The following is a 14,648-nucleotide window of genomic DNA, read 5'->3' on the forward strand; positions in this document are numbered from 1 at the left end:
TAGTTTAATAATAGTGTTAGTGCTATTCTATGCACAGAGATTAATGATGCACGCTATATAATGATTACACGCGATGTCGTCATAAGGACTTCATAAGAAAGAAATGTCAGCTGTACACTTGGCGTGAAAGGGCACCATAGTTCCAAATGCTGTAACCAAATGCTTCATTCCTTTGTGCTATTAACATAATTTTACAGTTCACATGTGTTTGTGAACAAAACAAAGTAATTTTCTGTTGATTGGTAACATAATAACAACAATATTTAATTTAAAGAAGTAATTCTTTATTTTGTGTCATTTATAATTTTAAAACTTTAAAATTATAATATTCTTGAAAAGAACTGAATTTGATGAAGTTGGAAAATACATATAAGTAAATAACTACAAACAAACATACATCCTCACATACAGGGTGAGATCTTAAATTTAGATGTAATTCAGGGTCTACAGGGGACGTAAATACCCAGCTGCATATTGATTTGGAGATGGATGGGAATATAGTATCTGGGTCTTCAATTGCTGCTCTATGTACTGACAGAAGGCAGATATACTGTCAGTCTTGGATGGCTGCTGGTTCTGGTGGTGCATTTCTGTCAGAACTTTTAGAATTTAATTTATGGCCCCAAGAATGGCCAGGTCTTGGACTTGAGCAGCATCGGATGAAGTTCTTCTTTTAGGATGGCTTCTCTTTGGTGTGGGCTGTAAATTTCCCTTCTCCTCTGTCCTTCTGCTTCTTTTTCCTGTTCTTTATCCTCCTCTCTGTCCTCACCTTCACCCATCCCACCCTCCGCAAGTAAAAAAGGCTCCTGTAAAATATAAAAAAAAATGAATTAACAAGTAAAACACAGTGAATTCATGATTTATTATTTTCTTTTCCAGTGCCCTACAACAGCAGATGAGTGGCTGAAGATATCTGAGGTATTCAAGTCACTACAGAATTTCCAAATTGCTTAGGAGCTTTGGATGGAAAGCATATTCGGATTAGATCACTCCTCACTGTGGAGCCCGTTCTTCAATTCAATTGTTATGATGGCACTGGTTGACAGCAATTACAGATTTCTTTACGTTGATGTAGGGTATAATGGAAGGGTCTCAGATGGTGGAGTATTTAGAGGCTCAACACTGCAAGAGTCTCTAGAGCAGAGAACTGCAGACATTCCCCAAACCGCTCCATTGCCAGGGACAGAAATGAGAATGCCCTGGTTTGTTGTGGCAGACGAAGCATTTCCTCTAAAACATTACTTTATGAAACCTTTTGCACGAAGGGGAATTTCAACAGATCAAAGAATCATCAACTACAGGTTATCCCGTGCCTTCTACACCCACAACATAAAGCTCCGGCATCTCTTCCCAGATCCACCAACTCCTCTTCTCTCTAATTCGTCCAGAAATCTGCCATTTTTATATTTATAACAGCGATTTAGCATGCCTGCTCACGTGCTTTCGTTTCCATGGATTTTTCAGGGATGCTTCCCTCATCATCATGGCAACAGTTCGTTGCCATGTCAGATTACGTCAGAGTTTGTTTGAGTTTGTTGGAAAATCATACCACACTGCTCAGACATTCTACGACCGGACAACCATCGATTGAACATGTTCAATCGATGAACACAGACGCCAACAGAAGGCAACGTGCTTAACACAATTATACGACAAAACCTGACAAACGTGTCTGTCGCCGTTGGCCGGTGTCTTTCGGTGCAGTGTGAACTGGCCTTTAGTCCCAGTCCACTGGCTAACTTAGATGTCCACATCAAATTCAAGGCTTTGACTTTGGCCTTCAGGACTGCACCTCCCGACCTCAATATACAAGTGTATTTTCCCTCACGCCAGATACGGTCAATGAACAAACATCACCTGGTTGTTCCTTTACAACGACACAACGACTCTCTATCTATATTTAATTGACTATGGCTCATTGTCCATCAAAGAGGCAGCAAAACACTTTCCTGGACTTCCGATGTTCCGATGTTCTTGTTGCACTCTAATCTGTCTTGGATACTATTATTCTGATGCAATTGAAATTTTGTAATGCAGTATTTAAGTACTGCTCTCTCCTTAAGATGAATCACTTAATATGTATTATCCCTCTTTTGTAAGTTGCTTTGAATAAAAGCATCTGCCAAATGAATAATGTAATGTAATTGAAAATATTATGACTTAATATCTTAGACAAATTTAATATTAAGACAAATAAAATAAAAAATATTTGAGACATCAGGAAACCTATATTTCAGCAGCACATAAAAAATTTATTATTAAAGGTTTATTTTGGATTTCTTTATATACTGTACCTGTATGCAGAGCATAATGATGAAAACCTTCTAAGGTGATTCTCACACTTTAAAGAGGCATTTATCCAGTAATGAGTCTTTCCACCTAAACAAATATAATGGTTAAAATATATTGTAGACTGTCACACAAAGTAACATTGCACTTCATTCAAATATACTATGCTTTTAATTTGATGAATATAATGAATATAAAAGCTTTTACATTTTAGATAAATATATAGATTTGTATGCTTTTAAAAATGAAAAGCCTGTATGTCCTTATTGTGAAGCTATATAAATTCAATTACACATAATATTCAGTTATTTTTTCCAGCAGTCACCTCAAATTTCTGTGGCAGCAGCTGTGTTTCTACATGTTACGTAAATGTTTTAATTCTTTATATTTTCATAATGTTCTCTAGGTCTTCAGCGGAGACATAAATTACACTGAATTTCTCGCGAGAAGTAAATTGCGCTCTCTCTCCGAGCTTCACTCATTGGTTTGTTGCAATGTCACTCATTCATGTGCATGCACTTCAGGTTGACAGAGACATTGTAACGAGTGTCTAGAGATCGATGAACCTGATCTAAACAGTTTTGGCTCTATCTGGTTTTGTCAACCTTAAACTTACACTGAAATGCTGAGTTTATTCAGCTGGCTTCGTGCAACAGGCCTAAAGGTGCGTACACACTGCCAGCGACTTTATCACTGCAGGTCGCCAGTGGCTGGCGGTGAAGTCGCTAGTGGGTGTTCCCACTACTGGTTTTTGCTGTTGACAGCGAATCTCTTTTCTTGCCACTAAAAACAAACATTTTGGAGGGAAAAGACTAAATATAAATGGAATCAGTACATACAATGCTTTATATCAAAGATGAATGAGAAACAAGGCGTGCTGTTTGCCAGAGCGGCTGTTTATCTGCGGCGAAAATGCAAACGCCGGTCTGTCTGGGTCCATAAAATCCCCGCGATCTCAGATACACCTTTCCACGCAGTATTTTTCTTAAAAATGTCCTTGTACGTGGGAAGAGACATAGAGCACTGGAAAATTTCTAACAGCAAGAATTAGCCTTTCATCCATCTTTCCGTTACTGCAGGAGCTGAGAGAGAGAGAAATGATCACGTGAGCTCTCCCGTCTTCTCTCCTATTGGCTGTCACTTCCGTTAGTCGCTCCAAAGTTGAACTTTTCTCAACTTTGTCGCGTCGCTGGACACGCCCACATCTAGCGCCAACGGTCGCGACAGCTCGTGTCGCCGGAAGTCGCTGTGCTCGCATTGAAAATGAATGGTATTGAGTCGCTGTCGCGCGCGATGTCGCTGGCAGTGTGTATGCACCTTAAGGTTACTGCCATATGGGATCGTCAGTCCACTGTTTGTAAATAAATGTCAACAGGTTTTTTTTAACTCAAGCAGTTACACAAACATTTTAAATAAACACACTCCACAGGCATTCACAGCAGCTGTCCAATTGCACATAAAACACACACATACAGACATTTGTCCTTCAATGAAGCGGCCATTCATTTATCCTGAATGGATTCAGCTCTGCACGTCTCACTGTTCTTCCCTCCATGAGTGGCAGCTGTAAGTACAGGAGACAGCTGCGGCCTAGGTGGAAAAAATCTCAGCTGTGAAGGGGCTTTAGAGGCTGAATGAGGGGGCATGAGGATGAGGTGTGGAAAAGTGCTGACATACGGCCTTTTTCAGGAAAGGTGATGAAGCAGCTGGATATCAGCTGTCACTAAACATCCACAGGCTCTTTAACACCACACTGCTCCTACAACAGGAAGTGATAATGCCAACTGGCCACTGGTATTGTCTAGGTTACTGTTGTAACCTCCATTCCCTGATGGAAGGAACGAGACATTGTGTTGAATTAAGCAACACTAGGGGACTTCTTTGAAGGCCTCGGTTACCTCTGAACTTGAGAAAAGGCCAATGAGAAATTGGCAGACAGAATTTGCATGTCCCTAACCTGGACATACGGGTATAAAAGGAGGGAAACATGCGTCTGTCCATTCAGGTTTTGCATTGTGGAGCCGAGAATAAGGTTTGGCCATAACAGAGTCTCGGTTCAGCATCGTAGCTGGGGGGACACAACGTCTCCTTCCCTCCAGCAGGGAATGGAGGTTACAACAGTAACCTAGACGTTCCCCGTCTGTTGCTCACTTCGACGTTGTGTCGAATGAAGCGACACTAGGGGTCCCTATTCAATCACTCCATGCACTGAACCGTGTACATGCGCTGCTGACGTAGGTGTGGCAGGCAGTTGCGTGCCAAAGTGATAGGCTGCATCAGACTGCATGTACCCTTCCCCAATGCCCCATAAAAATTGTCATAAACATTTTAAGTTCCCGGCACACCGAAGGGGGGAACAAAGCGCCGTGCCAAGCATGGGAGCAGGCCGCGCCAGCCATGCCTTTTTTCTTCTCGATGTTTCTTGCATAGAGTAAAAGCGGCTATGACCATCTTAATGCTATCACACACACCGGGGAAGGCATTCTTTTCCAACTCCTATTCTTTCAGGGGGATAAGACCCCATGGAGACCATCACCTTTCCAGGCTGGGGGGAGGTAAAGAATGGTAAAATATGTCACATTGGTTTTCAGGCCACATGTGGGAATGGCGTGGTGGTAGATCCTACCTGCTGCGAGGGAGGAGTTGCTACAAACACGGCGACTGGGGGCCAAGGGGACCGCCCAAAGGGAGACGCGGGTCCACCCGTAGGGGGACCGTACCACGAAAATAGGGGCCACCAGAGTGCCTTGTTCCTTGTCCTCCCTGACCTTGCACAGCACCAGTACAAGTAGGCTCACCAGGGGAAATGCGTACTTGCGCAGCCCCCGGGGCCAGCTGTGTGCCAACGCATCTGTCCCGAGGAGAGCCTCTGCTAGGGAGTACTAGAATGGGCAATGGGAGGTCTCTTGTGAAGCGAACAGGTCTATCTGCGCTTTGCCGAACTGCTCCCAAATCAGCTGGACTACCTGGGGGTGGAGCCTCCATTCTCCGCTGAGTGTATCTTATTCATGACAGTGCGTCCACTGCTGTGTTGAGGTTGCCCGGGATGTGAGTGGCGCTCAACGACTCGAGTCCTTTGCTGGCTCCAAAGGAGGAGATGGCGGGCGAGTTATGACATATGACGAGAGCACACGCTGCCTTGGCGATTTATGTATGCTATCATTGCGGTGCTGTCTGATCAAATCAAGACGTGCTTGCCCCGTATTAGCAGTAGAAACCTCTGCAGGGCAAGTATTGAAGTCAGCAAATCTAGGCAGATGATGTGCCAACCCAGCCGGGGTCTCGTCTAGGAGCACAGCACCCCAACCCTGTTTGGAGGCGTCTGTGGTGACTAGAACGCATCGGGACACCTGTTGTATGGGGACTTCTGTCCGCAGAAAACAGAGGTCTGTCCAGGGGTTGAAAGTCTGGTGGCAGGCTGGGTGATGAACACACGGTGCGTGCCGCGGCGCCATGCCCATCTCAGGACTAGAGTCTGGAGCCAGTGCTGAAGTGGTCTCATATGCATCATCCCCAGTGGCGCGACCACCGCGGAGGATGCCATATGCCCCAGGAGCCTCTGTACCTGGCTTGAATAAGTTGAGGCATTTCAGCACCGACTGAGCGCGCTCGTTGGTGAGGCGTGCTGTCATTGAGACTGAGTCTAACTCCATGCTGAGAAAAGAGATGCTCTGAACTGGAGTGAGCTTGCTCTTTTCCCAGTTGACCTGAAGCCCTAGACGGCTGAGGTGCCTGAGCACCTGGTCCCTGTGGGCACACAGTAACTCTCGAGAGTGGGCTAGGATGAGCCAGTCGTCGAGGTAATTAAGTATGCGGATGCTCACTTCCCTTAGCGGGGCATCGGTTTTTGATCCGTCAAGTGCCCCCTAGAGGAAGAAAGTTTTGTGTCTCAAAGAAAACACTTTCGCAATTTCAGTTTATTCTTTACACGCAACTATTGTTTGATTTTAGGAAACATGGAAAATAGTCTTCTATAAGAAATCTCTTCTAAAGAAATTATCTTTATGTTCAGGTGCACAAGGGTGTCTTAATCCTCCCCTTATAATCATCATAGCATTATCTGAAACATTCATAAACAGCACCGACCTGTTACCATCTGTAGTACAGACAACAGGATGGCCACATACACAGTGCAACTAAATTCGGTTGTCATTTTACCTTTTAGTGCTTAATCCTGTTCTGTACACATACCGTTCAGTAAAATACAGGATTAACAACCAAATTAACTCCCGAAAAATTCAGGCAGTCACTACCGCATTTTCAGTACTGTGTACTGAACCGAAATGAACAATTAGTTGTTGATGACAAGATTAAAGGGATGATCACCAAATAAATTATATTCTCTCATTATTCAATTATCCTCTGGTAATCTGGCACACCGGCATTCTCCTGGTGGGCTGACGCACCGTACCCTGATGCTATCAGATGTGTATGACTGTCTTCTTAGAATGTCTTCTGAAGCAAATTATATGCTTGTGTAAAAAATACATTTAAAACATTATACATGTTTAAAAATCACTTCCTGCCAGGCAGCAGATGCATCACTGTTGCTTCATAGATATTAGCTATTTAATTATCTTCCTGACTTATTTAATTCAGGGTGGCAAGGAGCCTTGTTAAATATCAGCCTAGTAACTGCATAGCAACCAGATGGGTTACCCTAGCAACCATGGAACAACACCAATATCTCTGCAACAGAACTTCCTACTGTCCTGGGGGTAGCCTCTTTGAACTTGGGGTAGTTGTTGGGACATTGTGGTAATGAATTTTGGCAAGCACCACTCACATTTTCTTCAGGAAATGTACCTATCACTATTTTAATCTCACATACTTATTAGTGGTGCTTGCAAAGCAACACCATTGTAATCTCATAAATTTATTATTAGTGGTGCTTGCAAATCAACACTATTGTAATCTCACATATTATTATTATTATTATTATTATTATTATTCCGTACAAATTTCAACACCAATGGCAAGGGTCTTTCCCATGAAATTTTTTTCCCCTACATGACAAGACACTTTATTTTGTGTCTTTATTCTCCCAATCAAATTGTCGTAAAGACATGGGGGCAAGCTTATTTCACTAATTTCAGGCTACCAATCAGTCTTGAAGTATTACCTGAAGTAGAAATGAAGTAGCCACACCCTAGCAACCATTTACATCACCTTAGCAACATACCCCATAGACTTCTATTCAAAATGTCTCCGAATGATATCTTCATAAAAGAATGTCGTAGACAAAGGATTGGCTCTTTTAAGTCAGGTTATTAAGCAGCCAAAAATAATCACTCTGTTCACTGGCCAGCCATGCCCTGGCAACCATTTAGAGCACCCTAGCAATCAATTCTATTGCTTTCCGTTAGAGTGTGATATCTTCGGATCAGAATGTCCTAGATACATGAGAGTTGCCTTTTTTTAAATGGGTGAGCAATCAGTCTTCAAGTATCATAATGGGAACTTCTTAACCACGCCCTTGCAACCATTTAGAAAACCCAAAAAACAATTAACCCTTTCCAGCCGAAGCGTTCAAATTTGGGAAAAATTATTCCCATGGTTGCTGTCTCAATATCTTCGCCATCCAATCACCTATTGTATTTCTGAAAACAGACAGATACTCATGACAACATAAGTTAAAAGCACATATGATTGGTTAAGGGGTTACTGGGCATTAATATTAAATGTATCGTCCTCTGCGCCATCCTCCATTTGCCTGGGCGGAGCCAGAGGGGATATCCCAGGAGATTACCTCCAGTGTTGGACTTACTGCTTTGAAAACTGAGGCGATCTTTCGAGGTAAGACAAGTTATTTAACATGTGTTGTCAATGTTGTCTATTGAAAGTCAAAACATTTAGTTACGAAGCATTTATTTTTAGTAGTAACGCTAGTAATTTCTAGAAAAAATGACATGACCATCTGCATTCATCGGACAGGCAGGTAGTCTCTATGTTTAAGAAAATTTCTGTGAAACTTAATAAAAAAAAAGGCTAGCAATACTATGTACATTTTTAGCTAAATATCAGTAACTTTTTTGGCCAATTTTGTTACCAGTGGAAGATAGTCAAACCTTTTTAGTTACGAAGCATTTATTTGTAATAGCGCTGCAAAGTAGTTTTTTTCCTGGAAAAAAATGTGACCGTCATCGGCGAGCCTCTTCTTTTTATATTATAATTTTTTGGCAGTTTCTGTGAAACTAGCTAAATAAACATTAGCTAGCAATATTATGTACATTTTTAAATACTTTTTTTTAAGCTGTTCAGACCTGCCTGGAAACTGGCCTGCTAGTGAGATACGTTATCTAGCTTGTTGATTTTACGATGTAATAAAAAAATGGTAGATATCTTTCTATAATTCAGCAGATATTCTTACCAATCCATCACATAGACATGATATGATTTTAGACTGTGTGTAGCTTCCTGTTGACAAGGAAAGTGTGAGAGGGTTGTTTGCAGTTGGACATTCTGGTTAGACTATTCAGTGTACGGATTTGTGAAGGACACACTGCTGGCTACCAATTGTTTAAATATATACAGTATATATATATATATATATATATATATATATATATATATATATGTGTGTGTATGTATTGTTTGTTTCTATCTCTCATATGACTAATACTCGCAGTAACACTAACACTGTTACTCTTATTATTTTGGATATGGCTAGCCATTCTCGCACACGTCCCAAGTCATCAAGAAAGCATAAACACTTCCCTGACTCTATTTCTTATACCTTGTACCCTGCCATTTATTCACAGGCACCAAAACCTCTCCCAATTAAGCCTTCCATTCGGTATTGACTTAGGTAGCGTGCGTCAGGCTGTGCGGTCAACCTCCAATATGGTGTTGTGAGATGCTGTGTTTACTCTGGCTGTAGTTGCTGAGATATGCAGCTTTACAAACCATCAGGGGTGGAAGCTCATCCTAAACTGTCCGTCATATTCCAGTCACCAAGGAGCTTGGATGGAGGTGACCCCTGTTGTGGCAAAAATTATTCACCAACCATTATCACTGCATAAGAGACACTCGGACTCAAACAGTCTTTTAAAATAAATGTATTCTTGCAAGAAGACCCAGTCATTGCACAGGAACTAGTCTGTGTTATGAGTGTGTCTTCTTGCAAGAATACATTTATTTTAAAAGACTGTTTGAGTCCGAGTGTCTCTTATGCAGTGATAATGGTTGGTGAATAATTTTTGCCACAACAATTTGGTGTCAGAATAGTGGGATTCCTTGGAAGTGCCTTCTGGACCTGAGTGCGGACAGTGTTTGGCCACCTGGGGCCGGTTGCATAAACATAGTCATTATCTTAAGACTGTGTCTAAGAAATAGTCTGACTAACTAAAGTCACTGAAGAAAGACCATTGCATAAAATAAGCTCAAATCTGTCTTTATCAAGACAGTCTAAATCGCATTGATTTGTGGGAAAAATAAGACGCTGAACAACTTAAACAAAATGGCCGACAGTATGCGATCGTCACAGTTTTCCTTTGCGGAAAATCTTTGTATATTAGAGGAATACAATGCTGCTAAATCGACTTTAATGAACAAATTTAACGATTACAATGGCAATAGCAAAAAACATAAAGCTTGGACCACAATAACGGAAAGAGTTAACAGTGTCAACCCATCTGTCTCACGATCCGTCAAAGATGTTCAAAAATGGTTTAAAAATATGGTTCAAGAGGCAAAAAAGGAAATTTTTAAGCAAAAAAAATCCAGCAACGGGGGGAGGACCATCTCCTAAATTGAAAAGGACAACGGAAATGATAATTGAAATATACGGAGACGAATCTCTGATGTTTTGGGGAATCTCCGGGGGGAGGGAGAGCGGAGTATCCGGGCGGACATTACCCACAGCGGGAGAAGATACAGAGTATCATAACGCTGTCACATCAACTCCGCTTGGACAGTCTTGTGAGTAACAATGTTTTGATGGTGATTGTTTTTGCTTAATTTTAAACACTGTAGGCTACTGCTGTTTTAGATTGAGTAACACTTATTATCTTCTAGTTGACTGCGAGGTGACACTATCATTGGTCTCTCAAAATGACGAAGCGCCCGTTACAAGCCAGGATGACCAAACAACACAAAGTGAAGGTAAAGCTATGCTTTCAATCTTTCAGCTTAGTCAGCCCTCTACTATTCCTTACAACAATGTTTTACGTTTTAAGCAGATTAACAGTGTTTAAGTAAGCAATAACGTACAAGCGGCTGTGCTGTATTGTGAGTCATGGCTGAAGGCACGACGCGAAGCGGACTTATTCAAGATACAGCACTAGCATCGAGTACTCCATTGCTTTTATAAAACGGTTACGACAAAACACAAATATTATAAAATACAATAAGTGGACATCGGTTAGGGGAAATCACTTGTAATACCATGTAGTGCTGTGCAATCCCTATTTGCTGCAGGACAGTGTTTTCAGATTATATATAATCAAAGACTACTTTTGTCAATAAAGATCATTTAGCCTTTCAAATCATGTTTCACAAAATGTTTTTGTGTTCACATAGCCTGTGACACACACACACGCACACACACACACACACACACACACACACACACATATAAAAAAACTAGAAGTCTAAGCAGTGTCCCCGTTTACATAGCTAAGTAATTGTTTTGTGTGTGTTTTTGTCAAAATAAATGAACTACAAGAGGGTGAAGTAGCATGTAGTGCATTTTAGCAGGAAAAAAAAATGTACAACAAAAAATACCGTACCTGTCACTTTCTAATTTTGCTAATGTTGTTCTTTTTTTAATTTATTTTTAAAGATGATGATTTGGACAGCACCCAAATGGCACCTGTGGGAAGTGGCTCAGACATCGAGACACAGAAAGACACTCCAAGCAAGATAACCATGAACGATATACTTGAAAAACAATATAAAATATTAACACTGGAAGAGACTAAACTAAAATTAGAAATACAAAAACTAGAATTAGAGAAAACTAAGCTAAAGTTGGAGCTACAAAAACTTGGACATGAACTATAGATCTTTGTCCAATAACTAATATTGTCCAATAACTAATCAAACAATTGTATTTAATACTTCCTGGTATTTAATTTTGAATTTACATATGTAATGTTTATAGAATACTTAGATATATTTAAGAGATTTGAAGAATTTTTGTGTAATTTAATGTATTTGTGATTTGAAGATGAAGATATCATATTTCAGCAGATTTTACTGATACTATGCATCAAATATTTTGTAAGTATTGTCTCAATGAATAAATTATAATATGTCCAATTCATTTGAAAGTATAAATTCTTTCATTTTTCTCAGTCAAACTGAGAAAATGTTTTCTACAATCATTTGAATGCAACGCCCAGATCCATCTTCACCTCCTGCCTCGGTAATCTCCAAAGTGGGTTCTTCACAAATTTGGTCATTCTCCAAGTCTGGGAGTGCAAGATCTCTATTAAATGGAAATTGATATTTTACTCATTTAATTTAAAATCATTGGGGAATATGTAGCTAGGAGTTTTAATTGCAGTTAAAAACATATTTATTACCTTGCCATGTTGTGCAAAACAACACATGCACAGATTATGTTGCAAACTCTTTCTGGTTTCATTTTGAGCTCTGCATGCAGACAATGAAATCTTCGTTTCAGGACTCCAAAACACCTTTCAATAACATTTCTTGTTTTGGCATGGGCTGTGTTGTACCGAGCTTGAGGCACACTGACTGGATTTAAGAAAGGTGTGAGTAGCCAGGGTTTTAGTGGATAACCAGAGTCACCCAAGAGCACACCCTGCAATTCTCCTCTCTCAAATGCATCATGAATTTGGGAATTCACTAAAATTCTAGAGTCATGGGTTGATCCTGGCCAACGAGCAACACAGTTGAGCACTCTTAGTTTGGCATCACAAATGGCCTGCACGTTAATACTGTGGTAGCCTTTCCTATTAACAAACAATGGCTCATGAGTTGAAGGTGCTTGAATCCTAATGTGTGTTCCATCAATGGCTCCAACTACATTTGGAAATCCTGCAATGTTGAAAAAATCTGCCTTCACCTTGTTCAAGGTAGAGACGTCAGTCGGATAAAGTGGAAGTCTTCCTGACAGTGCACAGGCAACCCGATGAATGATTCTTGATGCTGTAGACTTGTGTACCCCAATTAAGTCTGCAGCTGTGTTTATAAAACATCCTGTGGCAAAGAAGCGTAGAGCTAGACATACTTGTAGCAGTGGAGGAATGCTAAAATTTCTTGAAGTTTCAGGCCTCAAATGCTCCTCCAAGTCAATTGCTAGTTCTTGTATTGTATGTCTAGGAAACCTTAGGTTCTCCAGCAGTTCCTTTTCAGAAAGGACTTCTAATGGGTTTAAACGGTCTTTGAAAACTCTTTCTCTTCTTATTGCCCTTTCATAAAAGCAAATATTAAAATGTGCCATACCGCAAGACAAAGCCCGGGCCACTTTTGTGAATCTAGAGCACTTGACAGTTTATTCGTTTCCATGGCAACATAGATTGTAAAGGAAAGTTAGCCAAGGGGGAACCGGACTTACTTTTTTGTCTTAAATTAGACCAGTCTAAAATGTTATGCAACTGACTTAAAAAGTAAGTACCAGTCTTAAAGAAAAAAATTAGACGACTAACTTGCAAGACTAGTCTTAAATAGATTTATGCAACCGGCCCCTGGACTGAGAAGTTCCAGCTCTACCTCGTAAGCTTAAGAGAGAGGGGCCGACCGCATCAGGGCCAGGAGAAACTCCACTGGAATCAAATGAAAATGAACCCGTGGCAACCCAAATATCTCTGGTAAGGGACGACTAAATTATTATCTTTTGGTATAAAAGTGAGTGAACCATAGTGGCTGAGACTGTTTTTTGTGTGGTCCGAGTGCAAGAAGTTCTCGACTGGAAACTGAGACCTATGTTCTGTGGAGTGAGTGCAAGAAGTTCTTGACCAGAAACTGAGACCTACGACAGGTCAAGAAGTTTTCTAAACAGAGACTGAGTTCTCACATAAATTGAGTAGGTCAAGAGGTTTTCTAACAGAGACTGAGTTCTCGCAAAAATTGTTGATTAGGTTAGGTGAAATACTGAGCGCTGGAACGTACTCCAGAGAAAGATTTTGAGCAAACCGTAATTAGCAACCCTTAACTGATCTTGGGTTAAGAAATCAGATCTGTTGGAGACGTCCGACAGATTATAAGACGTGCGTCGAACGGTAAATCCACAGAGAAACAGAAACAGCCAGTATGGGGAAATCTCAAAGCAAGCTTGCCAAATTTGATACACCGGTTTTCTGTCAAATGAGGGAAAAAACTATAGGAGAATCAGTGGAACAGGGCAGCAGGGCACAAAAAAGTTGTCGTGGCTGCGTTCAACACGTGTGTAAAGAATGTGAACAGACAGTGGGCTGTTGCCTTAAGGAAGCAGATAGAAGAGAACAAAAGCAAATGCAGAAAGAATTAACATGTAGGGTTGAAAATGTGGAATGTAAAAATAAAATGTGTGAAAGATCTGTTTGTGTGTCAGCACCACCAGAACATTTTTATTTATAAATTTTTTTGAAAAGTATGTTTGTGTTTTCCCACATGCAACGACAATTGTGCCGGCGCCACCGGCATACAATCATCACTATCCCGTGGCAGAGCTGAAAGCCCTGAAACTGAACCCTGACCTCGACTGCTCTCCGCCCAGAAGACAAGTACCACAAGCAGCTTCTCCTGACTCGGACAGAGAAGGAGACCTGAATGAACTTTTTTTGCTGAGACCTGAGATTGCATGAGCAGTGAAAGCAAGTTACATTAAATGGAAGAGCAATTGACCTCCACCCTGGCACAGGCTGTACACGCAGAGGAACAGCTGCTGACAAAGAAAGACAAAGTCAAGGTGAAGGGAGAGAGAGATCTTCAGCTGGCGACTACAGTCTAAAGTGGAATTGCGGCTTGTGTGAGACTGTCAGGAGAAGAAAAAGGCAGACCGAGGAGGATAGGAGAGCAACGAAGGTGGGGGCCGGACACAGGGTGATCAGCGAGCTGCTACAGAACAGGGAAGTGAACATTTTAACCACACACACATACAACACGCACACATACACTGATTACATACTGCTCTCTGCAATGAAGACAATGCTTGCAAATCTTTCAGTGTGACTGATGCTGTTTCATGTATAATGTTTCGGATGAATGTTTGAGAATGTACAAAAGTTCAGGGTTTTTACAAATGCCTATATATCAAATGTTAGATAATGGGACATTAGTAAACTTTTTGGTAGATTCTGGGGCTGGCCATTCTATGATACGATCATGTGATTTGCCATATGTCCTAGAATTGACAGGTTCAGTGCATAAAGAGCACTTTGGCCTAGGGCCATTTGATTTCTGAAAAATTC

The sequence above is a fragment of the Xyrauchen texanus genome, chromosome 12, assembly GCF_025860055.1.
Source record: "Xyrauchen texanus isolate HMW12.3.18 chromosome 12, RBS_HiC_50CHRs, whole genome shotgun sequence".
Taxonomy (NCBI): Eukaryota; Metazoa; Chordata; class Actinopteri; order Cypriniformes; family Catostomidae; genus Xyrauchen; species Xyrauchen texanus.